The sequence below is a fragment of the Phascolarctos cinereus genome, unplaced genomic scaffold (assembly GCF_003287225.1).
Source record: "Phascolarctos cinereus isolate Bilbo 61053 unplaced genomic scaffold, phaCin_HiC Scaffold_1;HRSCAF=81, whole genome shotgun sequence".
Taxonomy (NCBI): Eukaryota; Metazoa; Chordata; class Mammalia; order Diprotodontia; family Phascolarctidae; genus Phascolarctos; species Phascolarctos cinereus.
The window spans coordinates 155,750,310-155,777,981 of record NW_027555514.1 but is presented as its reverse complement, the minus strand read 5'-3'; the positions used below and the strand labels follow the sequence as shown (position 1 = coordinate 155,777,981).

The following is a 27,672-nucleotide window of genomic DNA, read 5'->3' as shown; positions in this document are numbered from 1 at the left end:
ATCATAGATTCAGAACTGGAAGGGTCTTTATAAGGCACTTAGTAAATCCCTTCATTTTAAAGATGAAGAATTTGGGCCCAAAAATGCTGATTGAAAATTTCAGCTGGTGGAAGATATGGTCCAGAGTTAGGATTTGAACTCAAGACCTCTGATACCTCTGATTCCATATTCAGCATTTATTTCACTCCAGCTTCTGGCCACTATACTACTAACAATTAGCTTATGCCTAGTCAGAAATATGAAATTGTTATTTTCGTTTTAAAGTAATAGCAAACATATCTCAATATTAGAGTGTTCAGAAGAATAGGGGTAGAGTATGCCTTTTGAAAGCTAATCTGGGGAGGCAGAGCCAAGATGGCAGAGTGAAAGCAGTGACTTGCTTAAGCTCTCCCCCAAACCACTCCAAATACTCATAAAAAATGGCTCTAAACAAATTCTGAAGCAGTAGAACCCACAAAAAAACAGAGTGAAACAAATTTCCAGCCCAAGACAACTTGGATGATTGATCAGAAAGGTATATCGCGCCAGGCTGGAAGCGTAGCACAACGCCGCATGGGTGCACAGGCCACAGTGAACCTGGAACAGGCCTCAGAGGAGTGAATAACGGCCAGCTGTGGAGGTTTCCAGACTCCTCAACACAGTAATGCCAAAGACAACTTAGAAGGTCAGTGGGAAAGTCTGTTTCTGTCTGTAGTCAGAGAGGAAGGTGGGGTTTCAGCTCCATTCCCCACGAGCGTGGCCCTGGGGGGGGGGCAGCTGCTTCATGAGCTTCCAGCCCACAGACTGAGGGGGAATCCAGTGGCTGATCAGAGAGGGACTGCAGGTATCTCTTTGCCAGTGTTGAGGCAGGAATCTCTTGCTTTGCCGTGTGTGGATCTGAGTCACAGTTCTGGGTGCCAGTGCTGGGGTGAGAAGGAGCACTGGCATGGTGGAGCTTGTAGTGGCTGTGGAGAGAAACCCCTCCTCACAGTTACAGGGCAGAAAGGAATACTTGTGGTCACAGGACAGGAAAGGAGTAAACACCTCCCCTTATCATACCACCTTGCAAGAACTGAAAATTTACAGGTCCCTACAAGTATCTCTGAAAACAGCTACACAAACCCCTGAAGCTTGGGACAGTACACTCTCCACATTGGAAGCAGACTCTTACCTTAACAAAGAGTTTAAAACTCAAGTAATTGGCCGGGATCATGAGCAAGCAGTGCAAAAAGAGTCAGACTATATTATCTTACTTTGGTGACAAAGAAGATCAAAATATACAACCAGAAGAAGACAACAAAGTCAAAGCTCCTACATCCAAAGCCTCCAAGAAAAATATGAATCAGTCCCAGGCCTTGGAAGAGCTCAAAAGGGATTTTGAGAAGCAAGTAAGGGAAGCAGAGGAAAAACTGGAAGAGAAATGAGAGTGATGCAAGAAAATCATGAAAAACAAGTCAACAGCTTGCTAAAGGAGACCCAAAAAAATACTGAAAAATAACACCTTAAAAAATAGCCTAACCCAAATGGCAAAAGAGGTCCAAAAAGCCAATGAGGAGAATAATGCCCTAAAAAGAAAAATTGGCCAAATGGAAAAGGAAGTCCAAAAGACTACTGAAGAAAATACTTCCTTAAAAATTAGAATAGAGCAATTGGAAGATAGTGACTTTATGAGAAATCAAGACACTGTAAAACAAATCCAAAAGAATGAAAAATTAGAAAACAATGTGAAATATCTCATTGGAAAAACAACTGACCTGGAAAATAGATCCAGGAGAGAGAATTTAAAAATTATTGGACTATCTGAAAGCCATGATCAAAAAAAGAGCCTAGACATCATCTTTCAAGAAATTATCAAGGAAAACTGCCCTGATATAGTAGAACCAGAGGGCAAAATAGAAATTGAAAGAATCCAGATCTCCTCCTGAAAGAGATCCCCAAAGGAAAACTCCTAGGAATATATAGCCAAATTCCAGAGTTCCCAGGTCAAGGAGAAAATATTACAAGCTGCCAGAAGGAAACAATTCAAGTACTGTGGAAACACAATCAGGATAGCACAAGATTTAGCAGCTTCTACATTAAAGGACCGCAGGGCATAGAATATAATATTCTGAAGGGCAAAGGAGATAGGATTACAACCAAGAATCACCTACCCAGCAAAACTGAGTATAATCCTTCAGGGGAAAAAATGGTCATTCAGTGAAATAGAGGACTTTCAAGCATTCCTGATGAAAAGACCAGAGCTGAATAGAAAATTTGACTTTCAAATACAGGACTCAGTGGAACATGAAGAGGTAAACAGGAAAGAGAAATCATAAGAGACTTATTAAGATTGAACTGTTTACATTCCTGCATGGAAAGATGATATTTATAACTCATGAGACCTTTGTCAGTATTAGGGTAGTTGGAGGAAAAAAATTATATGTATGTAGATAGATAGATAGATAGATAGATAGATAGATAGATAGATAGATAGATAGATAGATAGAGGCACAGGGTGAGTTGAAGATTAAGGGGTCATATCTGGAGAATAAAATTAAGGGATCAGGGAGGATTATACTCGGAGAAGAAGAAAGGGAGAGGTAGAATGGGGTAAATTATCTCACAAAAAGAAAAAACAGAAAAGAAAATCTCTTACAGTGGAGGGGAAGCAGGGGAAGGTGAGAGGGAATGAGAATCTTATTCTCATAGGATTTGGCTTAAGGAGGGAATAACATACACATTCAATTGGGTATGGAATTGTCTTACCCTACAAGAAAATAGGGGGAGAAGGGACAAGAGAGCAGGGGGATGATAGAGAGGAGGGCAGATTGAAAAGAGTGAAATCAGAAGTAAATACTTTTGAGGAGGAACAGGGTCAAAAGAAAGAATAGAATAAATTGGAGGGCAGAATAGGATTAAGGGAAATAGAGTTAGTTTTTCACAACATGTCTACTATGGAAGTGTTTTGCATAACTGCACATGTACAACCTATATTGAGTTGCTTGCCTTTTCAATGAGGGTGGGTGGGGAGGGAGGAAGAGAGAAAATTTGAAACCTAAAGTTTTAAAAACATATGTTTAAAAAAAAGTTTTCACATGCTGTCGGGAAATAAGAAATACAGGAAATGGGGTGCAGAAGTCTATCCTGCCCTACAGGAAAATAGAAGGGGAAGGGGATAAAGAAGAAGGGAGAGAAAGAAAGAGACGACGAGGGAAGGGATATTCAATGCATGCCATCTTGGGGAGGGGGGAGGGTGAGACAGGGTGAAAATTTGAAACCCAAAAACTTGTGGAAATGAATGTTGAAAACTACAAATAAATTTATATAAAAGAAAAGAAATTGACTACAAAAAAAAAGAAAGGGGTCTCCATGAGCAATTTGGAACTATGCCCAAAGAGCAACCAAACTGTACATATCTTTTGATCCAGCAATACCACTACTAGGTCTATATCCCAAAGAGATCATGAGAAAAAGGAAAAGGACCCACATGCACAAAAATATTTGTAGCAGCTCTTTTCATGGTAGGAAAAATTTGGAAATCGAGGGGATGGCTGTCAATTGGGGAATGGCTGAATGAGTTGTGGTATGTAGGCAGATTTCAGAACACCTTCAGAGACTTATATGAACTGATACAAAGTAAAGTGAGCAGAACATCGTACACAGTAACAGCAACATTGTGTGATGATCAACTATGATTGATTAAGCTCTTCTCAGAAATACAATGATCCAAGACAATTCCAAAGGATTTGTGGTGAAAAATGCTATCCACATCCAGAGAAAGAACTGATAAGATTCTGCATGCAAATTGAAGCATACTATTTTAACTTTTGTGTATGTGTTTTTTTTTTCCTTTTGGTGCGTTTATTCTTTCACAACTGTGACTAATATGGACATATGTTTTACCTGATTGTACATATATAGCCTATATCCAATGCTTGCCATTTTAATAAGGAAGGAGGGGAGGGAAGAAAATTTGGAACTCAAAATCTTGTCAAATGAATACCAAAAATTGTCTTTACATAAAACTGGAAAAAAAAATAAAATGCTATTACCAAAAAAAAAAAAAAAGAAAAGAAAGCTAATCTGGGGGCAACTAGGTGGTGCAGTGGATAGAGCACTGGCCCTGAAGTCACGAGGATCTGAGTTCATATCGGCCTCAGAACAAACAATTAACTTTTACTAGCTGTGTGACCCTGGGCAAGTCACTTAACCCCAATTGCCTTTAAGAAAAAAAAAAGCTAACCTGGAAACCCTGAAAAACAATTTTTTTAAAAAATTGAAGAATACAGTTGGTTAAACACATTTAGCTATCCCAATGACAAATTAGTAGTTGGAGTTCATTCAATAGTAGATACCTTAGTTCTCCACATTTAGCTACTTGGTACACTGACTGCTCCCTGACTGCCAGCTGCCATTATACATATCTAACCTGTTGAGGATGTTTACACATACACACACACTCACACACACACACACACACACACACACACACACATATGCATATATGCATACTTACATAACACACAGGTACATGTTTCTGGGTATGAATTTGTCAGGTAACATGTACATTTGTAATTTTCATGTGCTTGGGTACTTTCAGTGACATTTTGTTTCCAAATATAATCAATCCACAGTTAAATTAATGCATGGTTATTAAATACCTTTGATGCCCCAGGCATTATTCTGAGTGCTAGAAATACAAAGGAAAAAAGGAAGTAATAGTGCCTGACCCCAAGTAGCTTACCCTTTTGCAGAGAGACAATATATACATATATAATTATATACAAAATTAATAGAAGTAGTTTTTAGAGAAAAAGCAGTAGTAACTGGAGAAAGGCTGGGAGTGTCAAAAAAAAAAAAACTTCACACAGTGTAGCATTTAGGCTGAGTTTTGGAGGAAAACAGAGATCCCAGGAGGCAGAGGGTGAGGAGAGAGCATTCCAGGCATGGGGTACAACCAGGTCAAAGGCATGGAGATCGAGATGGAATGTGCATTGGGAACAACAAGCAAGCCAGGATGGCTGGATAGTGGAGTTTTGGGAAGTAAGTAATATGCAAGAAAGCTAGAAAGGTAGAAAAGGCAAGCTTGGAAAGAGTACCAAATGCTAGACAGAGGAATTAATATGTGACTTCACATTAAAGAGTGACTGAATTAAGGGATGGAATAAAGCAACTACAAGGGACCTACCAGCTTTTTAAAAGGATTTAGGGAAATGTTTAGTTATCTGCATGGGATGCTGAGATGTTTCCATGGCATGGCCTAAAAAAGAGTGGCTACAGAAATAATTAGACTTAAAAGAAAGAGAAATAGTTTCTGATTAAACAGCAGAGAAGGGAATGAGAGAGGAAAAAAGAGGCAGCTTAGAAGTTGCAAAAGGTAAGTGAGGTTCAGGTGAAAAAAATGAGATTTGAAAAAATAAGTTTACTGGACCATATTAATGCCATGAAAATTAGAATGCTTTTAAATTCCCAAATTAGAATTTAATTCCCCCAAGGACACAAAAATGCTGTGTCTTTTTAAAAATATTATAAAACTTACACTAAGGAAGGTAGACAGAATTTCTTCCCCTGTAGCTCTAGAGTTAGCATTTTACATGCGATAGTGATTTGGAGAAGAGGAAGAATAAAAAAAGGATATTGTATGAATATGGGGAGTTAATAGGCACTAGAAGGCCAGATAGCTACTGTAAGTAGTATCCTAGAAAAAAGTATTAAGACTTCTCTTGAAGTTTGTAATTTTTTGTCATCATATTATAATATGTAGCTCATGAATATTTGTTATAAAAGATGGAATGTGTAATGGCTTGGACATAGCAGTGGACCCAGAGTCAGGAATACCTGGGGTCACATCTTTTCCTTGGTTATCTATGAGCTGAGTGACCCTGAGCAAGTCATTTAACCTCTTTGTGTCTGTTTCCTCATCTGTAAAATGAGGTGTTGTTATACTTACTGGCAACTAAGGTCCCTTCCTACTCTAAATCTATGACTAAAGATCCTATACAGACAGGAAATGGATTGTAAATAGGAAGTAAAAATTTTGGTCAAATGGATTGAGTTGATAGAGACTGTTGGTGTTATAAAGAGGGTCGAAGTGAAGTAAGAAAAATTGTCCATATGAAGATTTGTGGCTATATCTGGATTTGCCCTGGAGATTTGGGTTTGTCCCCAAGGTGAGGCGTGGTGTGTGGGATCAGTGAGATCATGGGTACTGGGGTTAAGCTGAGAATAGCAAACTCTGCCAATATTTTAAGCCCCTGGTTCTTGGTATGCTCTGGAGGCTCACTGTTCTCCCACCATAGACTTATGCAACAATTCATTGGGAGTGCCAAAAAGATACAAGTGAGCGTACAAACAGACTCAGAATTTGGAGACTGACTGAGAATGGTGAGCATGTATGAATAGATTTAAAATGATTTGGTGTAGGAGAAAAGACTGGATTGAAGGTCAGGTTAGTTGAGTTCTAATCCCAGCTCTATCTCTTTGTAACACTATGATGGTAAGATTGTGGGCCACTCACTTAAGTCACTCAGTCCTTCCAAGCCTCAGATCAAGAGACAGTGTGGGATGATAGAATGAGCACTAGCAAGGTTCAATATCACCTTGTCATCTGGCACTCAAAAAATGAAGGCACCATAATCTTGACACAACACATTTTCTAGGCTCTTTATTTCTCAGCTAGATTCTTTTGGTAAGCCAGTCCATCCAGCCTATAGTAAGCACCTAGAATATGGCAAACACTGTGGTAAGTGCTGGAGTAGAAATTAACCTGAAGGTGGGGTGGTAGCATGGAAGGCTGTTGTATGTTCCATTACTAAAGATAAGCTAAGAACTGTCACTCTAACCTGGTTTTTCCTCTTATTCAAATGATAGTTCTGACTAATGAATTGTAATCATTTGATTTACTTTTAAATCCAAACCTAATATTTTGGAAGGGATCAACAGGTTCAGATATCCTTTTCACAGCATCACAATCTTGGTAGAACGCCAATGAACATTTTCTACCAAATGAAGAATTAATGTTGTTTTGTTTTTTCAGCATTTAGTTTTGTATGGACATAAGCTGAACTTCCTTTCCCTAAACCCTATGTATGATTAATTCATTCTTTGGCCCTGACAAAGCCCACCAACATATACAGACAATAACTGCCTTGATATAGGAAGTGTCAGTAGAGATGGCAACATACAACAGCTGCAAGATCATTTTGAGGTGTTTTCTTAGAACTCAGCAGAAGTTCAATAGTTGCTATAGCTCAAGAATATACTTTGAGAATAACTTAGCTTTGAAGCTCAGAGTACACATGAACTCAGTTAGTGACATTGTCATATGAAGAGATTTCCTTTCTATTGCCTGGTTGGGGCTCTCATATTTATGCAGGCTAAATCTGTTACTTGTTGGAAAAAATTATCCATGTACAAGGTCAAATCTTACTATGTAGTGTATTTTGTATAATATATTTATCAAATATATTGTATCCTAGAGGGTAGGCTCCCCACAATAACATCAATAGTTTACACAGAAGTTGAACTAAGAGTAACCTTAGACAGTTGACCTCCATCAACCTCCTAACAGTGTAAACATCTTATATCTCACAATAGCTTTTTATTTTTTTTTTATCACAAAAGGGCCTCACTTGGATGAGAGAATTTTGTACATAGGGCATGTGGATGACTAGAATGTTACTTGAGTAAATCCCTGAAGATGAGAAGAAATACACCAGAAAAGGAAATGTTTGGGACAAGTTTGATGGAAGAAAGGAAAACAAATGTGCCCAAATGTGTAAAAGTTACTTCCTTTAAAGTGAGATGTGGGTAGTCTTCTCTTCTGGTTTTCTTCTTCTTCCCTTCCAAGTCATCTCCTCTTTACTGTCTTCCTTTGTATTTTAAGAAAAATATTTTTTCTTTAAATCAACATAATACATACTTGGGGAGCTAGGTGGCACAGTGCATAGGAAGTTAGGAAGACTCCTCTTCCTGGTTTAAATTTACCCCAAACACCTACTAGTTGTGTGATCCTAGGCAAGTCACCTAATCCTGTTTGCCTCATTTTCCCTCATCTGTAAAATGAGCTAAAGAAGCAAATGGTAAACCCTTCCAGGATCTTTGCCAAGAAAACCCCAAATTGTGTCACAAAGAGTTGGACACAATTGAAAAACAACTGAACAACAACAAGTATACATACTTAGGAATCACTTTATTTAAATCTATAATGTAGTACCCTCCAGAATATAAATCAATCAGTATGTGTCAAGCCATGAAACAAAGGTCTCAGATTATCTCATACTAGTGTTGAGAAGTGATGGAATGATGAATCAGTGTGCCAAGAGAATGTGAGTGAATTTCATGCTCTTGGTTTTATGCTCATTTGAAAACTATAACTTCACAACTTCTTCTGAAGACCTCAAGATGAATTTCACCCAGGAGGCAATGGAAACGTATACAATAGGTGTGAGTAGGCTGAAATATATAACAGATGAGAAATAGGAGGAAAACAAATTGTCAAGAAATTGTATGACAGGAAGAGAAAATGGTCTGGTCATGTGACAAGAATGAGATGAAAATTAGAAGGCCAGGATGTTCCATTAGTATTGTTCCAATGCTAGGATAACGATGATTTATTTTTGATGGTTCTTTTTGAGAAAGAACTCCACTGAATTGGATGGACCTGTTATGGCCAACTTTTGAGAAAAGTTGAAGAACTGTTCCATGGGAGGGACAGGCATGGATAGTTTACAGCCTCCATTGTTGGAGGAAACTTCCAAATCAATGTGGTCATAACTTTGTTAGAGTATAACCTTGCAATTTGGCAAGATGCTTATATGTGCCATTATGAATCATCAGATCACATATGCAAAAGTTCAAACCCAGTTTTCTCTATGATTCCAAAAGAAAAAACAATAAGACCATTGGGGAAAAAAAGAGATCCTGAAACTATTGTAGGCCCTATAAAAAGAAGGCAAAATTGAATAAATAAATGAACAAACAAATAAATATATCTTTATTTTCTGTAAAGATAACTCGCGTGGATCACATAGTTATGAGATGCAAAAAGCTATTTGTTTTTTCTTCAAGTTAAGCAATTTTAAATTAGTGTGGGAAAATTTTACATTAGAGGACAGTGATTGTGAATGAGTTAGAATTTTGAGTGTTTTATTGAATAACATTTTCACTCTACTATTTTCTGTATTCTTATTGAAAAATTCCATAAAATTATAATTGTGCATCATTATTATTATTATTATTATTATTATTATTATTATTATCATCATCATCATCATCATCATCATCATCATCATCATTATTCACTTCCATAAAAATGGATAGGGACTAGACCTATGATTTTGTTGGCTTAGGGAACTCACTGGGGAGGAAACACTCTGATCAGTACCTTCTTTGCCACTTACACTTTAGGGAGTTGCCTGTTGCACTGAGGGGTTAAGTGACTTGTCTAGGCTCACACAGCTAGTATATCTTAGAGGAGCATGAGTCTTCCTAGGTCCAAGGCTGCCTCTTTACAAGTAATATACCCACCAAATTGATCCCTCTGATGCTTATGGTGAAGTATTATGATCATCAATAACAGTAGCCCCTTGTACTCTGTATAAGGCAGGTAGGTGATAAGGGCTGGGTTATTCAGAGAAAGGTGAGGGCCTTGTCAAAGAGGTTGTATAAAAAAAAGGGACCTGCACATATTGCTCACACATTAAATGTAGTCAGACAGAAATTAAATAGTACAAGGAAGCCTCCCATACAGGAAGTTGCAGGTAGGTGATAATTGTCTCTCTCATTAAATTCTAAACTCCTTGAGGTAAGATATTGCCTTTTACTTTTTTTGTGTGTGTGCCTAATGCTTAGGAAAGTGTTTGGCACTTTGTAGTTACTTAATCAATGTTTAATGATTGATAAAAATGTGGGTTCAATGGAAGGGTAATCAGTAAGGATCAGGAAATTGAGATACTGATGAGGTCCAGAAGTTAAGTGAATTATCCAACATAGATGGCATTGTGAATAGAGTGCTGGACTTAGAGACAGGAACACTTGTATTTAAATCCTGCCTCAGATTCTTACTAGCTAGATGATTCACTTATCCTTTCTGAGCCTTGGTTTCCTCATTTTTAATATTGGGATAATAAAAGCACCTACCTGATAGGCTTGTGGGAAGAATCAAATGAGATTATATGCTGCATAGATAACTATAATTATATAAAATCATTATATTTAAAGATAGTTATGTTGCAAAGTGGGTAAATGACTGAAGCAGGAGTCAGGAAAACTTGAGTTCAAATTTGGGCTCAGATATTTGCTAGTTGTTGACCCTAGGCAAGTCACTCAACCTCCATTTGCCTCATTTCCCTCATCTGTAAAATGAGGATAATAATAGTACCTACTTCTTCACATTTGTTTTGAGGCTCAAATAAGGTAATAATTTGTAAAGCCCTTTACACATTTCAAAAAATCTATACAAATGATTGCTGTTATTACTAAGTATTGACTAGATCTGGAGTCCAAGGACCTGGCCAAGAATCCCAGAAACAGGTTAAAAGAACTTCAAACAGGGGTGGAACCAAAATAGTGGAGTAGAGGAAGCACTCAGCCTAACTCTCTCAATATTCCCCATCAAGCAACTGTAAAATAATTATTCAAGTTGAAATCTAGAGTATCAGAATCAATAGAAGATGAGGTAAGAAATTTTTTTCCAGCCCAAGATAATACAGGAGATCTGTGACATGGGGGTGGAGGGTGAACTGGAACCCACATGAAACAAAGACCACTATTGAGACTAGGTGGTGGCAACAAAAGCAGTTGGAGCTTTATGAATTCTCAAGTCAGAAAAGATAAGGGAATATGACAACTGGTCAGAAAAAAACTTAGAGAGGACCGCAGTGCTAGTGCTAGATGTAAAGCTAGAAGCTGAGTGGTAACTCCGTTCCCTATCCTCACTTGTGGGCCACAATTAAAGGCTGGAGAGGAGCACTTTTGGTCAAAAGGGAGCAGGGACCCTAAAGAGCAATATTACTTCCAGTCTCCAAGGGAGCCCCTACTCCTTATGAGCAGTATGACTTCAATCTCAAAGGATTAGGGGCCCTTCTTGAGTGAGAACAAGAGCTTAGGAGAGCAGTGATCATAACTCTCTCCAGATCACACCATCTCAGAAGCACTACAAACTTCCAATTTTAAAGAATCACTTCTGAAGGCAGTAGTGGAAAAAAAAAAGCCTAAAGCTTGGGACAATGTCCCTCCTCCTTCCCCCATATTAAATAGAGCTCAATTTTAACATTAATTCAAAGTCAAGAAATAGGCTGCAAAAATGACCAAGCAACAACAACAAAAAAAGAATATGATCATAGAAGACTACTATGGCGACATGGAAGATAAAGACATAAACTCAAAAGAGACAATGAAGTCAAAACAGTTACATGCAAAGCCTCAAAGAAAAAAATGAATCAGACACACACCCAACAAAAATTCATGGATGAGCTGAAAATGATTTTCAAAATCAGAGTACTAGAGGAAAAATTAGGTAAAGAAATGAGAGCAAGGGAAGAAGATTATGAAAAGAAAAGTAATACCTTGGTAAAAGAGGCATAAACATGCTTTAGAAAATAATACCTTAAGAAATGCAATTGGTAAAAAGGAAAGACATACAAAAGTTCACTGAATAAAATAATTCCTTAAATATTAGAATTGGGTAAATGACTACACAAAACATCAAGAAACCATGAAACAAAGTCAAAAGAATGGGGGAAAATAGAAGAAAATGTAAAATATCTCAATGGAAAAAAATAGCAGTTAACCTGGAAGATAGATTGAGGAGAGATATTATAAGAATTATTTCACTACTTAAAAACCATGATCAAAGAAAGAGCTGAGACATCATATTTCATTAAATTATGAAGGAAAACTGTCCTGATATTCTAGACCCTGAGGATAAAATTGAAATTAAAAGAGTCTGCCAAAATGAAAACTCCTAGGAATATTAGAGCCAAATTCCAGAACTTTCAAGTCAAGTATAAAATATTACAAGCAGTCAGAAATAAACCATTCAAATACGTTAGAGCCACAGTCAAGATTGCACAAGATTTAGGAGGTTCCATGTTACAGAAGTAGAAGCCATGGAATATGATATTCCGGAAGGCAAAAGAGCTAGGATTACAAACAAGAATAACCTATATAACAAAACTAAGTGTAAACTTTCAGGGGAAAAAAATGGATCTTGAATAAAATAGAAGATATTCCACTATTTCAGATGAAAATACCAGAGCTGAATAGAAAATTTGACATTCAAACACAAAATTTAAGAGAAATATAAAAAGGCAAACATGAAAGAGAGATCATAAGGGATTCAATAATGTTAAGCTGTTTCCATTCCTATTTAGGAAGATGATACCTGTAAAATGGGAAGATTAACATGAACTCATACAAAGTGAAGTGTGCAGAATCAGGAGAACATTGTACGTATAATGGCAGTATTGTTAGGATGATCAACTGTGAAAGACATGGCTACTCTGATCAATCCAAGGATCCAAGACAATTCCAAATGACCCAGGATGAAAAATGTTATCCACTCTTAGAGAGAGAACTGATGAGCTCTAAGTGCTTATTGAAGCATTTTTTTTAACTTTATTTTTTAGTTTGTGTTTTCTTTTGCAACATGGCTAATATGGAAATATGTTTTGCGTTGTTTCACATATGTAATTGATATACTGCTTGCCTTCTCAGCAGGTGGGGGTGTATGATAGGAGGGAAGGGAGAGAATTGGAATTCAGGGTTCTAAAAAATTGAATGTTAATTTTTTACATGTAATTGGGAAATATTTCACAAAATAGCTAAAAATTGTGTTTTAAAAATAATCTCAGAAATGAAAAAAATTAGGCAAAACACTTTTTTGACATTCAAATAGATGTATTCATCATTGATTAGCTAGAATCGAAAAGATATTGGTGTTTTGTTTTTAAATGGAATTTCTGGAGTCAGGAAATGGCTTGGTGTCATAGACTACCTAAGAAATAGAATTTCCCAGATATAATTCCTATGTGCCTTCCTTCTCCTATTCAATTCTGGAACTAGCTCACAGACCATCTGAAGAAACCACTTGAAAGTATATTTATATTTACTAATTTGTGTATTTGTATTTGTGGCTGACAGTACCATCCTCCTTACCAATTCTGCGCTTAGTTATCATAGTTTTGAACATGTTGAGCTCAATATATCTATGGGACTTCCAATTTGAGATATTTAAAAGGAAGCTGGAGGTGCAAATGGGATAGGATTGATCCTAGCTAATGACTCCAAATCATGGGCCCCTGATTTCCACAGAGTCACAATTATGACCCAAAGAGTAGTGGAAAGATAGATGTACGTAGACTCTAGGATAATGGATTGTTCACAAGAACAAATAATAACCCAAGAATTGTATGGTGGGCAGCTAATGGATAAATACTGGGTCTGGTGTCATTAAGACTCTTCCTGAGTTCAAATCTGGCCTTAGATATTTACTAGGTATGTGACCCTGAACACGTTACTTAACCCTGTTTCCCTCAATTTCCTAATCTGTAAAATGAAATGGAGAAGAAAATGGCAAACCACTTCAGTATCTTTGCCAAGAAAACTCCAAATGGGGTTACAAAGAATCAGATATGACTAAAAGAGAAAACAACAAATATATAGTTGGAAAAAGAAGTGGACCATTTATGTAGTCAGAAGAAGAAGCAATAGATTACTTTTTTACACTAGTCTCCATAAAGTATTAAAACAACTAACGGAAAACCTTCCCCACAATTGATAGTTTCTCTATTGAGGATACAATGAAGTATATTACCAACAGAATGAGAAAGCAAGAATGAATTGGGAATCTGGTCCAGCAGAAGGAGCACCCCCATGCAAATATCAATGATTATTATAGCTTGTTTCTAAATAACTTGCATTTAGAAATAGTTGTGGATCATCTCCATTTGCTGCAATTGCTTAAGCCTATTCATTTTAAAGGAGGTATGAGTGGTAACCAAATTATTTTCATAGAAAAACTAGGTTCAAAAGCTTTATTTGATCAGAATTTGTAAGTTATGTGTAGTCTGGACAAATGAGACAAAAGTTCCAACAATCATAATAGAAAACGTGGAAGGAAAAACTAATAGAGATGACATTGCAGATTCAAAGTGTACTTTTGCTTTTCAGATAACATTGATTATTAATAATAATCTAAAATATAGTTTGGAATCATAGAAAATATAAATTACCTAGGCAGTTAAGAGGTATAGTGGGTAGAGCACTGGACCTGGTTTCAAGAAGACTTGAGTTCAAATTTGACCTCAGACACTTGCTAGCTGTGCAACCCCGGCTGCATAACTTAACATCTATTCACCTCAGTTTCTTCATCTGTAAAATGAGGTTAATAATTGTACCTACCTTCTAGGGTTGTTGTAAGGATTGCATGAGATAATAAGTGTCTTAGTCTAGTTTCTGGAACATGCTATATACCATGTAACTGTTAGCTATTATAATTATTATTTTAGGTAGTCTGATTTTAAATGGGAAATGACAAAGCCGCTGTACGGATAATTTACTACATTGTCTTAATTTGTACATGATGAAGCTGAAAACTATAAGGGTAAAATTAACTTTCCCAAGGTCACCAATCAAATTAATGTGAGAGCTGAAACTAGAGTCCATGTCTTTATTCCTTGGCAGCTAATAGAAAATCAAAACTCCAAAATTTGTTATCAGTACCATCAATAATATTTATTTAAGTTGTACATACACAACTGTTGAATTTCTGTTGACTTAGCTTCACAAAATCCTCTCCTATAGTAGAAAGAGGGAAAGGAGTCAGGAGACCTGAGGGCCTTTCTTGGTACCCCACTTTTGTTCTTGAGCAATTTGTTTAACTTCCCTGAACCCAGCTTTCTTCATCCTCGATATTAGGATATAAGTTTATATGATTTCTAAGTGGGTGCCAATTTTTATTTGTTTGACTTTGTCAGATAGTTTGTTTTATATCAATTAAAAACCCATTTCCAGACTTCTTGGTAGGCATTGTTGTGTTCAGACATAATAAATGATTGAATTAATTTAATTAAAGGCTGATATAAAATATAAGCCACCATGGTAGTTGCTCCACAATGTTTTGGAATCTTAATTCAGAATTCCTCTGCCATAGATGACAGAGCAGCATTTGAAATTCAAGATTGAAACAAAGCTTCCCTTTGTTAGCTTGTCCATTCCTGCTTTAGTTAATGAATTTTTGAATCCATGAACCTTTACTTCTAGTTGTGGGAAAGCTTAAAGGTCAAGAATCATTAAATTGCACTAACTAGATGAATCATACCCTTCAATGGTTCAGTAACAAGATGAGAAAAAATAGCAATTTATTAATTGATTCTGGGCATGCAAATGATTATCTTAAGGCAAATAACAGAGCAACTATTCCCTTGAAAGAGAAATTCCTATAATATTGGTAAGATGTTGGGATGGTAGCCAGAACATGAAATTCAAGCTATAGGCATTTTTTGCTCACTTTTATTTTAATTTATTTTAATGTAAAAAACTAACAATAGGCATACTGAGGTACTTTAAATACATTTCTTTACCAAAATAACCTACTAACTTCAGTATCAAATGCAAGCAATTTCACCCATCTTGGAAGGTAAATTATACCTGTTAAATTGCTGGTTTCAGTGTCATTCACAGACTAAAGATAGAGTCATTCACTTCATTCACTGAAGATAGAGTCACCATGCTGTAAGAGTCTTAAAATGTTATACTAAAAATAGATCTGGGTCCTAGGCCTGGCTGTGTTACAAAATATAATCATGATAAGTCTTTGTGACTTATCTGCATTGTGAATCTGTTTCCTCATATATAAAATTATAAGATTGAACTGGATGATTTTAAGGTCTCTTCCAATGCTAAAATTTCAAAGAACCTCTGTATATATGATGTATCCTTTGGTTCTAATAGTCAGTGTGCATGTGAGTGTGCGTGTGTGTGTGTGTGTGTGTGTGTGTGTGTAAACACACACTCAGACACACACATATATATTTCTCCCATTAATATATAAGCTTTTTTCAAGATATTGATGGTTTTAATCTTTGTACTTGAATCCCTACCCAGCACAATGCCAAACTCATAATAAGCACTTAACAAATATTTGTTGATTGTTTGATTAAAACAACTGACTAGATATGAAAGATCAGAGAAAAGAAAGTTAATGATGACTGTGAAGGAACTTCCAGGAGCCAACATGTTGGAGTTAGCCATAAATCACCATAACTTTCTTATATTCACCTCTAAACAACCATAAAACAGTGTCCCCAAACAAATCCTGGAACAGCATGATCAGCAAAAAAAAGTGAGGTGAAACAATCTTTGAGCCCAAGAAACTTGGGAGATGGGCAGGAAAGGTCTTTTTCAGAGCACAGACCAGGACAGGAGTTGTCCCAGCAATCCAGCACAAACCCTACCTCAGCAAATCAGTGGTCCTGAGCCCCGATGTGATGCAGCAGGTAAATACCAACACCCAGGACACCCTGCATGCCTTAGCAGAGTAAGGGGAATAGGCAGATTCCAGCTCTGAGAACTGCCATGTACCTCAGTGTAACCCCGGGCAAACAGGCAACCTCCATTGGCCAGACTGCCATGGGCTTCAAGTGTATCTCTGGGGAAACTCAGAAACATCCCACCACTCTCAAAACACACCAGACACCATCATTAGGACCCTGATGCAGCACCAGGTAAGCTGCTAGACCCCTGTGGCTTTCCACAGTGCCAGCTACCTGCAACTTCAACACCCTCAGCACAGCACCAGACACTAGTGCCCAGGGGCCTCAGGTCAGCATCAGTGCAGCACCAGGTGAACAGCCAAGGCCTGCAGCCATCTTCACAAGAAACCTGAGATGGTGCCTCCTCCCTCACAGGAGCAGAGCTCAAATTTAAAAGAAAGGGAAAAGGCCAATAAAGATGAGCAAAGACAAAGCAATAAACAACAACAACAAAAGAACCTGACCATAGAAAGTAATTGTGACAGGGAATGGTGACAGGGAATATCTAGAAACAAACTGAGAAGAAGTTAACAATGTCAAAACACCTATGGGCAAAACCCCAAAGGAAAATAGGAAGTGGTCTCAACCCAGAAAGAACTCATGGAAGAGCTCAAAAAAGAGCTTAAAAATCCTATAAGAGATGTAGAAGAAAAGCTAGGAAAGAAATGAGAATGATGCAAGAGAGTTATGAGGGAAAAAAAAAGTTAACATCATGGAAAATGGAAACAACTGCTTAAAAAGTAGAATTGGCCAAATGGAAAAGGAGATATAAAAATCCACTGAAGAAAACAACTCCTTAAAAAGTGCAACTGGCCAAATAGAAAATAAAGTACAAAAGCTAAATGAGGAAAACAACTCTTTAAAAGTTAGAATTGGAGGGGCAGCAAGGTGGCGCAGTGGATAGAACACTGGCCCTGAAGTCAGGAGGACCTGAGTTCAAATCTGACCTCACACCAAACACTTGACATTTACTAGCTGTGTGACCCTGGGTAAGTCACTTAACCTCAATTGCCTAAAAAAAAAAAAAGAAAGTTAGAATTGGGCAAGTGGAAGCTAATGACTCTATGAGAGATAAAGAGTCAGTCAAACAAATTCAAAAGAATGAAAAAATGGAATAAAATGTAAAATCACTCATGGGGGAAAAAAATGCCTGGGAAAATAAATCCAGGACAGACAATGTCAGAATCATTGGACTACCTGAAAGCAATAATCAAAGGGAGAACCTGGACTGCATCTTTCAAAAACTTATCAAGGAAAACTGCCCTGATATCCTAGGACCAGAGGATAAAACAGATGTTGAAAGAATCCACTGATCACCTCAGGAAAGAGATCGCAAAATAAAAAACTCCAAGGAACATTATAATAAAGTTTCAGAACTATCAGGTCAAGGATAAAATACTGCAAGTTGCAATCAGGATTACACAGGACTTAGCAGCTGCAACATTAAAAGATTGGACGTCATGGAACATGATATTCTGGAAAACAAAGGAGCTAGGACTAAAACCAAGAATCACGTATGTGAGAAAATTAAGCATAATACACCAAAGGAAAAAAAAAATCTCATTCAACAAAATAGGAAGATTCCAAGCTTTCATAAGGAGAAGACCAGGATTAAACCAAAAATTTGATCCCCAATATCAAGACCCAAGAGAAGCATAAACAAGTGAAAAAGGAAAGGAAAACATAAGGGATTCAATAGAACTAAAATGTTTATACCCCTTCATGGAATGATGATACTTGAAATTCTTCAAAATTGTATCACTAATAGTAGAGCTAGAAGAAAATATACATAGACAAAGGGAATGGATGTAAGGTGAATTTGAGGGAATGACATAAAAATAATTAAGGGATAAGAAAGAGGAGTACACTGAGTGCAGAAGGAAAGGACAGGTAGAATGCAGAAATTTATTTCACAGAAAGAGGCTCAAAAGACCTATTATGGTGTGAGGAAAGATGGGAGGTTGTGTGATGGGCATCGTTTGAATATTACTTTCATCAATATTGGCTCAAAGAGGGAATAATGTAGACGATCAATTGGATATAGAAATCTACCTTACCTGACAAGGAAGTAAGAGGGGAGGAGATTAAGTAAAGGGGGTTATATGATGAAGGTAGGGCGGTTAGAGGTAGGTGGTCAACAGAAGTAAAACACTGGTAAGGAGGGAAAGGGTGAAGGGAGAGAGAGGACAAGTGGAAGAAAAATGGGATGTAGGGAAATACACAGATAGTAATCATAACTGTGAATCTGAATGGGATGAACCATCCCATGAAACAGAAGTGGATAGCAAAGTGGATCAAAAACCAGAATCCCACAATATTTTGTGTACAAAAAACACATTTGAAGCAGAGACACACAGAGAGTGAAGGTAAGGGGCTGATGCAGAATACATTGCACTTCAGCTGAAGTAGAAACAAACAAACAAACAAACAAAAAACAGGGGTAGCAATCCTGATCTCAGATAAAGTAAAAACAAAAAATAGACCTAATTAAAAGATGTAAGTAAGGGAACTCCCATCAAGTTAAAAAGTACCATAGACAATGAAGCAATATTACTAAACATATCTACACCAAGTGATATACCATTCAAATTCTTACAGGACAAGTTAAGTGAGTTACAGAAAGAAATAGCAAAACTATACTAGTGGGGGGGCCGAAACTGTGCCCTCTTAGAACTTGATAAATCCAATCAAAAATTCAACAAGAAACTAAGGAGGTAAATAGAATATTTGAAAACTTAGATATCTGATAGACCTTTGGAGAAAACAAAATGGGAACAGAAAGGAATATACCTTTTTCTCTGCTGCACATGGCACCTACATAAAAATTTGGCATGTATTTGGGCATATAAATTTCAAAATCAAATGTAGAAAGGCAGAAATAATAAATGCATTATTTTTGAATTTATAATGCAATAAAAATTACATTCAACAAAGGGAAGTAGAAAGATGGATTAAGAATTAATTGGAAGCTAAATAATTTAATCCTAAAAAATTGAGTGTCAAAAACAAATTATAGAAAGAATCAATAATTTCACTGAAGAAAATTACAACCAGACAGCATACCATAATTTATGGGATGCAGCCAAAGCAGTACTTAGGGGAAATTTTAATCCTCTAAATTCTTACGTCAACAAAATAGAAAAAAAAAGAATAGATCAATGAATTGAATATAGAACAGCAAAAAATAAATTAAAAAATGAGGAAATAAACAAATTAAAAATCACCAATTAAACACCAAATTCGAAATCCTGAAGAACCAAAGGTGAGATTAATAAGTTTGAAAGTGTAAAACAAACAAACAAACAAAAAAAAACACCTGTTGAGCTAACAAATAAATGTAGGAGCTGGTTTTATGGGGGGAAAAACAGTAAAACAAGTCATTGGTTAATTTGATTAAAAATAGAAGAAAGAAGAAAAACCAAATATTCATTATCAAAAATAAAAAGGGTGAAATCACCACCAACAAAGAAGAAATTAAAGTAATCATCAGAAAATATTTTGCTTGATTATATGTCAATAAATGTGACAATATGAGTGAAATAGATTATTATTTCTGAAAATATGAATTAGCCAGATTAACAGATCAGGAAATAGAATGCCAAAATAACCCCATCTTAGAAAAAAGAAATTGAAGAAACCATTGATGAATTCCCTAAGAAAAAAATCCCCAGGCCCTGATGGGTTCACAAGTGAATTCTACCAAACATTTAAAGAGCAATTAATGTTGCTACTATATAAACTATTTGGGGGAAAAAAATAGGCAAGAAGGAGTCCTACCAATCTTCTTTTATGACACAAATATGGTGCTGATTTGTAAATCAGGAAGAACTGAAACAGAGGAAGAATATTATAGACCAATTTTCCTGATTAACACTAATGCAAAAAATTTGAAAATACTAGCAAGGTGATTGCAACAATATGTAACAAGAATTATATCTTATTACCAAGGGGATTTATACCAAGAATGCAGAGTTGGTTCAATGTTAGGAAAACTCTCAGCATTATTAACAATATCAATAACAAAACTAGCAGTAATCATATGATTATCTCAATAGATGCTGAAAAGCTTTTGAAAAAATACAGCGCCCATTCTTATTAAAAGCAAAAGAGAACATGGGAATAAAGAGAATGTTCCTTAAAATTATAAGAAGCATCTGTCTAAAACCCTCAGAAAGATGGCATAAGGGATAAGCTAGAAGACTTCCCAATAAAGATCAGGGATGAAGCAAAGATGCCCATATCATCACCATTATTCCATATAATACTAGAAAAAAAAATAGCAATAACAGAAGAAAAAGAAACCTATGTACTTAAAATAGGCAATGAGGAAACAAAATTAACACTCTTTGCAGATGAAATCAACTAAAATACTACTTGAAATAATTAACCTTCTTTAGCAAAGTTATGGGATATAATAAAAACCAGCATAAATCATCAGTATTTCTTTTATGACCAACAAAAGGCAGCAGTAATCGATGGAAGGAGAAATTCCATTTAAAATAATTGTAAACAATATAAAATACTTGGGAGTCTACCTGCCAAGACAAACCCAGGAACTATATGAACACAATTACAAAATACTTTTTAAACAAACAAAGTCAGATCTAAATAATTTTAAAAAATATCAATTGCTCATGGGTAGGCTGAGCCTTTATAATTAAAATTACAATTCTGACTAAACTAATTTACTTATTCAGTGCCAACTACCAACTACCAAACTACCAACATATTATTTAATAGAGCTTGAAAAAAAATTCATCTGAAGAACAAAAGGTCAATAATATCAACAGAATTAATGGAAAAAAATACAAAGGAAGGTGGCCTAGCAATACCAGACCTCAAACTATATTATATGGCAATAATCATTAAAACTATCTGTTACTGGCTAAGCATAGTGTGGTGGATCAGTGGAATATATTAGGTACACAAGACACAGTAGTCAATGACCATAGCAACCTAGTGTTTGAGAAACCTAAAACCACAGCCTTTGGGATAAGAACTCAGTATTTGACAAAAACTGCTGGGATAGCTGAAAAAGCAAGAGGGCAGAAAGTAGGTATAGAGTTTGACCAACATCTTACACCATATGCAACATAAATTGTTAAAGTGGGTACATGCTTTAGACACAAAGGTTGACACCATAAGCAAATTAGAAGAGCAAGGAATAGTCTACATGTCAGATGTATGGGAAAGGGAAGAATTCATGACCAAACAAGAGATAGAGAGCATTACAAAATGTAAAATAGATAATTTTGATTATAACAAAATAAAAAGCTTTTATACAAACAAAACCAATGTAATCAATATTAGAAGGAAAGCAAAAAGGTGGGAAACAATCTTTACAGCAGGTGTCTCTGATAAAGGCCTCATTTTTCAAATATACAGAGAACTGAGTCAAGTTTATCACAATATAAGCCATCTCCCAATTGATAAATGGTCAAATGTTATGAACAGGCAATTTTCAGATGAAGAAATCAAAGCTATCTATAGGCATATGAAGAAGTACTCTAAATTATTTTTGATGAGAAAAATACAAATTAAAAGAACTCTGAGGTACCACCTCCCACCTATCAGATTGGCCAATGTGACAAAAAAAAAAAGAAAACAATAAATATTGGAGAGGATTTGGGAAAATGGAGGCACTAATACACTATTGGTGGAGTGGTAAACTGATCCAACCATTCTGGAAAGCAATTCAAAACTGTTCCCAAAAGGCTATAAAACTGTCCACACCCTTTGATCTAGCAATAACACTACTGCGTCTATATCCTAAAGAGATCATAAAAAAGGACATGTGCAAAAATATTAAATCAGCCCTTTTCATAGTAGCAAAATATTAGAAATGAGGGGATGCCTGTCAATTGGGGAACGGCTGAACAAGCTGTCATATGTGAATATAATGGAATACTATTGTGCAATGAGAAATGATGAACAGGAAGATTTCAGAAAAACCTGGAAAGACTTGTATGAACTGATACAAAGTGAAATGAGCAGAATCAGGAAAACATTGTACATAATATTAGCAACATTGTGTGATGATCAACCATGAATGACTTAGCTCTTCTCAGCAACATAATGATCCAAGACAAATACAAAGGACTTACCACGGAAAATGCTATCCACATTCAGATGAAGAACTGATGGACTCTGAATACAGATCAAAGCATTTTTTCACTTACTTATTCATTTTCATGGTTCCCCCCCTTTTTGATGTTTCTTCTTTCACAATTGTGACTAATAGGGAAATATATTTTATATGATAGCATATGTATAACCTATATCAATTTACCTACCATTTTCAGAAGAGATGAGGGGAGGGAGAAAAATTTGGAACTCAAATTCTGGTAAAAATGAATGCTAAAAATTGTCTTGACATGTAATTGGGGAAAAAAAATAAAATACTATTAAAAAAATAAAGATGACTCTCAAGTTGTAAACCTGGATGACTGGAATATTAGTGTTTCCTTCTACAGAAATGAAGAATTTAGGAAGAAGAGAAGGTTTGAGAGAAAAGATAATGAATTCTTTTGGACATGCTGAATTTCAGATGCCTTTTGGATATATCTTGGAAATGTCCAGTAGGCAATCTGGGGTGCAGGAATCAGGTGAGGTACTGGGCTAGATAACTAGATCTTGAGTTGTCTGCATAGAAATGATAACTAGACAAATGGAAACTAATGATGTTGAAAATAGAGAGCATAGACAAAGAAGAGAGGACTCAAAACAGAACCCTAGAACAAATGCATACACAGGTGATGTTCCAGTAAAGAAGACTGATGAGGGCAAGGAAAGGTAGAAAGACAACCAGGAGAGAGCAATGTCACTCAAAAATGAATCAATGAATGAAAATGATTTTTTTTAGCACTTATTATGTGTTGAGCACAAACAGAAGCAAGATAGCCTCTGCTTTTAAGTTCACAGTCTAATTAGAGAAGACAATATAAAAAGAAACTTTGAAAGGAGTTAAGAAAACACATGTTAAATCACCTTTAACATTCTTTTGCATAATCAATATACCTATTTTATTTTAAAAAAAACTATTCCATTATGGTATTATTATGGTCTTGTTCTAGTTATAACCACTGTTTTAAAAAGGTCACTAGGAAAAAAAAAGCTTTTGAGACTGTAACAATAGAAGAAGCCTTGTAACATTTAATCATGTATGTTACTTATTCTTTGTTACATACAATTTCTCCCATTGCAACTTTGCCAGTAGAAATATCAATCATTCAAAATCATGAGTGTGAACTGAAGTGTCGCAATGTGAAACTGCTATGATCTCATTTAGCATCCTGCACTGGCAAGAAAACAGATTTGATAATACAACAGAGTTTATGCTTTTTAAAATCTATTTTCTTATGCCAGATCTGATGCTTTATTATTGCCATGGATAATGTTCTTTCTGGTTCCTAATTAAGCAAACAATTAGGAAGGTTCTGTTTGCAAACTACAGAAAGCTGAAAAGGAGAAGCAAGAGAGAGTATAATTTCTCTGATCTGGAAATACACTCATAAGAACATTGGACAGAAATCTACTTTTAGCACTGAAAATTATCGGGGTTGGTTAAATTTTACATTGTCATTATTATTATTGTTAGGTGAGAAATGATAAATTATAAAATTATGCATATTTAAACAATTTAGCTAGTGGCTTGGAAAAGAATCAAATCTCCAGTCAGATGGACCACATCCAGGTGGGGCTAAAACAACTTTCTCAGTATTAGATCCTACAGCTCACAGACATGTCCATATCTTCCCTGTCCATATCTCATCCTGGATTATTGCTTAGGAAAGCAGAGACCTGGGACCAAGCACATCTAGCAATCTAGTTATAATCCAAACATTAAGAGAGCAAAGGAAATGAAAGGTAGCATGTTGGGAAAGGAAAGGGCAACTGAGCCTAGGGGGGCAGTGCTGTCAGTTATTCACATGCCAGCACTTAGCATAGTGCCTTTGCTGATAATCTTAACATGGCCTAGTATGATAATACGGCTTTTTCTCTGAACTCCTATGTGAGGATTAGGTCCTTTTGACAGGAGGGTTTCCAAGGGAGGCTGTGAAGTATGCTATTGTAGTGGTTTCTGAGTACTCAGAGGATTACATCAAAGTATTGCTCATATTGAAGGAGGAAGAAGACATTCCAAAAAGTGGAAGATGGGCATAGAGAGGGAGATAGGCTTCAAAAATAAAAGTGATTTACTTTGTAATGTTGCCTGAGATCATTCACGCTACTTCTTCACTCCAGAGATTAGATGAGAAGAGCAGATCATCCTCATAGCAGTATTAAGGGTCTTCCTACTTGTGCATATGTGGGAGGAAGAGACAGAGAGAGAGAGAGAGAGAGAGAGAGAGAGAGAGAGAGAGAGAGAGAGAGAGAGACACAGACAGACAGACAGACAGACACAGAGAAGAGGGAGGAAAGGAAATGAGACAGATGGACAGAGAGAGAGACACAGAAAGAGAGACAGAGAGAGAGAAGAAGGACGAGGAGGAGAAGAATTGTGATGGTTGCTATGGTGGTAATGGTGATTATGAGGTCTCTTCTGTGGGTTTTTGAGTTTAATACTAAGAGCTTTGCAATAACGGGCCCAGGAGCCTGGGTTTCAAACTGAATCTTCTGAACCTAAGTAGGACATAACTCTTTTGTGGGTCAAAAAATCCAGCTTCCTAGGGTCAGGTTAGAAGTCCATTCTTTGGACTGGAAATCAAGCTTCCAGATTAGCCACTAGAGTTCATTTGAGAAGTTCTCTCCTCCATGACACAGTGAGTTGGAGTCCTAATGGAGAGGTCAGGAACCTGTGGAAGGTTTTGAAAAGATGGACCCCATAGTTAGCTATGCATGGCAAAGTGAAGGATTCTAAAGAGCTATTCAAATAGACATTTAAAACCATTCCTCTGAGTTTTGAGCCTGTTTCAGATCTCTTTTCTCAGTGTGATGGAATTAGAAGACAGGGTTAAATCTCAGTTCTGCCAGTTACTAGATGTGTGACCTTGAGGAAATAATTTAATTAGACTAGGTATTCTCTATGGCTTACTTTGAGCTCTAAAATTATCTGATTCTATAAAATTATAACTACTGCACTGTAAGGCCTTAAAGACCTTGTTATTTTTTGGTTTCCAAAGAGTGGGCCTTGGGAATGTAATTCCCTTTAGACTGTTAGAGATCATTATTTAAACATACTTTTTTGGTGTTGCAGTGGCTAGTGTGCTGTATTTGGAGTCAGGAAGATCTGAGTGCAAATCTAGCCTCAGACACTTGCTAGCTCTATGACCCTGAGCAAGTCACTTTGTTTCTGCCTACCTCAGTTTCCTCAACTATAAAATGGGGATAATAATAGTCTCTATATTAACAGGTTGTTGTGAAGATGAAAGAGATAATATTTGTAAAGTGTTTAACACAATGCTGGGCACATAGTAGGTGAATAATTAATGCTTTTTCCCCCCCTTCCCTTTAAGAATAAACTTGGGTCTCCACCCAGGTTCAATATCTCTGTCAATAATGTTAGAATTGAGCATCCAACCATGCAGGGAGTGGCAACAGGAAGGACTTTGGTCATCTAACAGACTGAGAAAATTCTCTTGAAAGAATGTACATAGCTGTTGTCTCCATTTATTAGGCTTTTTCATCACTATTCACTCCTTTCCTGTGAGAGAGGAAATGAATAGATCATCAGAGTGAATTGTTCTCTGAAGAAAATTGTCACTAGGTGACAGTTCACTAGGAAGTAAATGGGATTTGGTCCAGAGAATTATTTTATGGGAAATAAAATAAAATGTGATACTACAAAATAGGAAACTTCTATTTATGGATTTGTTTTTGTTTCTTTTACTTCGGTTTTGTCTTAATTACACAGACCATTTGCAATATGATGAAATGCAAGAAGCAGCTAGTCATTAGAGAACTAATTTTTTAAGATGGTCTAGCTTTTCTTTTTTTTTTTTGACAAAATTAGCTCCCATTCCACAAAGTTTGATTTACAAAGTATTTGCCTCACAATAATCTTTATGAAGATAAGTGATATTAGTATTATCATTCCTATTTTCCAGATTAAGGAAATTGAGGCTCAAAGAGATCAGGTAACTTCCACATTGGTCACACAGTTCTTGCCATTTAAACCTTGGTCTCTTTACTCCAAACCAGCTGCAGCATGCCGTCTCTTTATCTGAAATCCAAGTGTAAAACAAATGAGGATAGGTCATAGGTCACATGGATTTTTTACAGTTATTAAAATGAGTCAAGCATGTCAGCATAAATACTTGGGGCCAGCCATTTATACAATAGTAGTGGTGGTTAGGTAGTTGGCCTAAAAATTTTGTAAAGATCGCTGGTAAATTGCATATGGTCCTTGGGCAATATGTTGGATATTCAGGTTTCTAGTTAAATGCCTCTGGGTAAGTCATTTCACTTAATTAGGCCTTGGTTTCCTTATCTGTAAAAGGAGGCATTGAGCAAAATATCTAAAATCCATTCTTTTTTGTGATCAGAAATGTGCATCATGGGACATGACAGGCAGTATGTTGTAGTAGAAACAGTATTGGACATGAAAGTTAGATCCAGGTTAAAATCTCAGCTTTGCTCCTTTCTATACATGTGACCTTGAGCAAGTCACTTAATTCCCTCAGTTTGACTACATAAGCTCTTCAAGCTCTAAATTTATGATCCTTTCCCTTTTCATATTTTTATATATTCTCATATATCCCATATATATTTATAGTATTCTTTTTTAAATATTAGCTACTTGCCTTTATGAATAAAAAGATTATTGTGTTTATTAAGAGTAGTGATTCCAGTGACATTCTAATTAGAAGAGACGATTCTGAATTCTTGACTTTAGGCAAGAACTATAAATTCTATAAAGAAAAGAAAGAAGTAATTGACTCTGTGACCTGGGACAAATCACCTCATTTCTGGGGACCTTAGTTTTCTCATCTGTATCATTATAGGCTTGGATTCAGCAATCTCTACTAGAGCTCAAATTGTTTGACCCAGAGATTTTCAGTATTGTTTGGAGTCATTTTTGAGGATCATTTCCTCTCCCTTTCAACCTACATAAAATGTTAGTTTTACAACAAAATCTTTCATTTTAATTTTTTATTTAATAAATTAGGAGCGATTAATAACAACACCTTATGTAGATTAACAAGAGGGTGGGGGATGAAATGATATTACAGAGTCTTTC

At 36.2% G+C, this 27,672-nt stretch overlaps 1 protein-coding gene across 4 annotated transcripts in view; it reads left to right on the top strand.

Annotated features, from left to right (window-relative positions):
* SEMA3D (semaphorin 3D) overlaps positions 1–27,672 on the top strand; it is a 255,585-nt gene that overhangs the window by 95,901 nt on the left and 132,012 nt on the right. The gene's annotated exons all lie outside the window — the stretch shown is intronic.